Below are 4,147 nucleotides of genomic sequence, written 5' to 3'. Positions count from 1 at the left end.
GGGCTCTCATAGCAGCACAGACTGATCCACGTGCACAGAGGGATGGTGGGGCGGGCCCACGAGCTGCCAGTCAGAAGGGCCGGAGCCAGTCAGGAGGCCGGGGGCCCCTCTCATCTGTCACAGGAGGAGGGGAGAGGAGCAGACAGAGAGCAATAAAAAGGGAGGTTGGAGTGGATGGAAGGGGAGGGGGGGGATCTTTAATTCTCTTCCTGTGTGCCTACGTGCGTCTGTGTACAGTATGAATGTGGATATGAGGGAGCTGGAACCCAGCCAGTACAGTAGAGGAGATATTTGAAATGCTTTTTATCTTTACATCTGTCACAAATCTATCTTAGATTTGAAATATACGCTGTTGTTTTCTCATTTTTTTCTGTTTGTTGAAAACTGAGACTTTTCCCTTTTTTTTTTGCAGCAATTGTGTTTTAAAATTATCATCCATCATGCATTTTATTCCAAATGATGCAAACTTTGTGAAATCTGTGTGTGTGTGTGTGTGTGTGTGTGTGTGTGTGTGTGTGTGTGTGTGTGTGTGTGTGTGTGTGTGTGTGTGTGTGTTGCAGAGTAAAAATGGTGACAAGATGGGCTGCCAGCTCAAATGTCAAGTGACAGGACAACCGGCGGAGGAGGGGCCTCGGTTCTCCCTTCGTGAGGGAGGGTCTAAAGTCTTTATGGCACACAATACGAGACCAGCACTCGCTCTTCTGCTCATTTCACCCTTCACTGGCCAATAAAAAGCAGGTTGAGCTCTCAGGGAGCCCTGGAATCACAGCGAGAGGTCAAGAAAGATGGAGATCTGAAGACGAGCTGGCGAAATGATAGAAGCAAACCGGTGTTGGATTTTTATATGTATATATATATATTTTTATGTTAGCTTAGACTTTTATTATTATTATTTATTTTTTTATTTTTATACCTCTGAAGTGCCATAGCAACAGCACCCGGCTCAGTCTGAACTCTTATTGGTTAGCCTTCAACCCCATGTGGGTATTCAGACCAATGAGCAGGCTCCTACATCTTCATATGTCAGACAGGCTGCTAAATCACCCCCCCTGGCGGACTCAGACGAAGCCTGGAATGACCCTCACACGGTAGTTTTCAACAGAAACGTTCGTCCAACTATTTCAACTTTTTGGGATCTGCAAAATTTGTTCTAGGCAACTCTAACAGTCAAAGTTTAAGTAAAAAGCATTCCACTTTCATACTGCAACAAATATCATGAAAAATGAAAAGAAAAGAAAGACACATTTGATTTCAATTGATAAATAATTTAAGGTACTGAGAAAAAACAGCATCTTATGCGTTGTTTCAACCTGAAGTAGGAAAGGTTGAAAAAAAAGCAAGAAAGTCTAATTAGAACAAACTCCTTTCAATGTGTATTTAAGCAAAGAAACACAAAACCTTGCTGCCTTCACTGCCCCACATAATTGTCTGCCATATTGTGAGTGGCACTGAAATGGCTCTCCATACATGTTCGCCTTGGAATCAAATGCAATGAATGATTAGAAACTGAGTTTTCCGAATTAAACGAACACTACGTTTACATTTAACCATTACGTGCTAGTTGGTTTTATACTTTTATATTTTTTTAATGCTGATAAATGTGATATTTGATCAAATATGATACAATATCGCAATAAAGTAAGAACAATTAAAAATAATATACACTTATTGGCCCTAAATTAAAAAGGAAATGTGCCAAATTGCTAAATAGTCTACTCAAGAGCTAAATAGCTGTATTAACTAAGAAAAACTTTTGCCAAAAATGATTATTTAGGGGCGGATGTAAAGCTTTTGATTATTCTATTTATTAATCACATTAATAATAATATATGTATGAATTTTATTTATTCAAGAACGATAATAATTAGGAATCAACCTTGTTATTTGGAAGGGGGAGACTAATGAGTTTGAAGTAGTATCTAGTTCAGCTAAAAGTATGTACTGCCTCTATGTGGACAAAGATAGGTACTGCATATTGATGGAGATTGATCTCTGAAGATGATTGAAATGTTGCACATGTTCAACACCGTGGCTCTCAAACTGTGGAGCTGGTGGTAGTAGGTGTGTGTTTGATGGCACACACTGAAATGAACTGTAACTCAGAGCTAAAAAAAAAAAAAAATTGGATAACAGTTGCTTTCTTTGTTTTCTGTCTTTAACATGATAAACTACTTGGTAATTACGTCTATGTCAATTTTTATGAAAACATTTTTCAAACCTGCGGTACAGAGTAATACAATGCAATACAATAAGAAATATTTAATCCTAGAATTAAATATTTAAGCGTTAAGCATTTGTTAAGCATTTGTTTTATTACTAATACCATAAGAAATTATTTCCTTAAATGATTCCACGGCTTGGCACAGTTCGGGCTTCTGCATTAATGCTTTGTTGATATGCCTTTAAAATAATCTGTTTCAACATCTTATCATTTAGGTTACCTTTTTGGTTTGTAAAGCACCTCGGTAGTCAGGCAGATGGACAGACCATGTGTCGGAGCAACTTCTCTACTAGATTACTTACCGATCACATTCAAAGCAGACGAGGCTTTGAACTTGATGTATTATCAAGTTCACATGATACGTCATCGCTAAAGTGATTTCAACATCTATTTCAAAATTGTATTATCGACTCTTGCTTCCATCATTCACACTCAGAATTACTACATGGAGGCAACTAAGACCTACCAGCTGTTGCCTTTTGCTAATGAAGAACTGAGCGATAGCAGCAGTGGCTGCGTCACAGCCCGTCTTCCTCCCTGCACCGAGGAGCAGCAGTGGGCAGCCGAGCCGGATCTATACTTGGTCCGAATTTATAATTCTAATTGGTAAAAAATGCTGACAGTTGAAAAATGTCTGTCCACATAACTGCATCATCAGCCCCGGTCACATAAGTTATGATTGTCATAACTCAAGATTAGATCAGAGAGGCAAGCTACTCCTAACAACACTCAGTCACTCAAATTGACTTATTAGGGCAGTGAAGGATTGTATCCAGGGCTAATCTGACAGTTTACATTTGCATAAAGCAGACTTTAGCAGAGGGCAGCACAGCAGCAGCAGACACTCCAAGTCATTGGAACTGCATTACTTTTTGTGTGCTTAACATGTCAAACCAATCAAGACAAATGTTCCTCTGCAACTTTTATCAGCTAAACTCAAATACAGTTGTGGTTATATAAAAATATTTCACAATTTTTACCATTGACTTCTAGCTATCCAGCCCCTCAAAGTATGAAAATAATGTCTGGTTCGGGTCACCTTGGAACAGCCTTTTGCTCACAAAGACAAGGCGGGGATTGTTAAAATTTGCAATATGGAGGTTGTTATGAAAGATTTCAAAAAGCAGTGGATACATGAAGATGCATTTAGAGGTGAACATTAAGAGTTTTGCTTCAATATCATGTTTCTTCTGCTACTGGACAATTTCTATTCCCTGCCTAAGAAAAGACTCTATGATCATAAGTACCTGTCAAAATCTATGATCATAAATACCTGTCAAAATATTTAATTGTTTATTGAGTTGAACTACTAGATACTGGACCTAGCAATGTGTAAGGACTGCTAGACCTCTCTTGTACTCGCTCACAATCTTTGCCGCTTGGTATTCAAACTTTCATGCGTTATCGCTCTTTACCAAGTGGCTTATCCACCATTCAAACCAAGACGCAGAGTATCTTGAGTCACGCTGGGAACCTTGGGCCTTTTGTTCACCACTGAGTCAGATTAGTCAGGTTTGCATTTTACAATTACACAAGAAACACTGGGCTGCACAGTGACACAGCATAGGACTGTTGCCCTGCAGCAAGAAGGTCCAAGGTTTTAATCCCAGTTGGGGCTGTTCTGCACGGTGTTTACCTGTTTTCCCAGTGTGTGGACTTTGTCCCAGAGTGCAAAAGCATGCACGTTAGGGTAAATGGGCTAATTAAATTATCCTTGGATATGTACAGTACATGCATGGTTGTTTGCCTTGTGTCACTGTGGTGACCAATCCAGGACGTACCCTATTTTTTGCACGATTACCACTAGAGAAAGATATCACCCCCTGACCCTGCAATTATAAACCGAGTAGAACTGAAGAACTTGCGTCTTGTTTCAAATACCAGTGGATGGGCATAAAAAATATTCTGAGCAACGCATTTTAATGC

The sequence above is a fragment of the Xiphophorus couchianus genome, chromosome 11, assembly GCF_001444195.1.
Source record: "Xiphophorus couchianus chromosome 11, X_couchianus-1.0, whole genome shotgun sequence".
Lineage (NCBI taxonomy): Eukaryota > Metazoa > Chordata > Actinopteri > Cyprinodontiformes > Poeciliidae > Xiphophorus > Xiphophorus couchianus.
The sequence above is the reverse complement of the archived record's forward strand: the minus strand, read 5'-3'. Positions refer to the sequence as shown.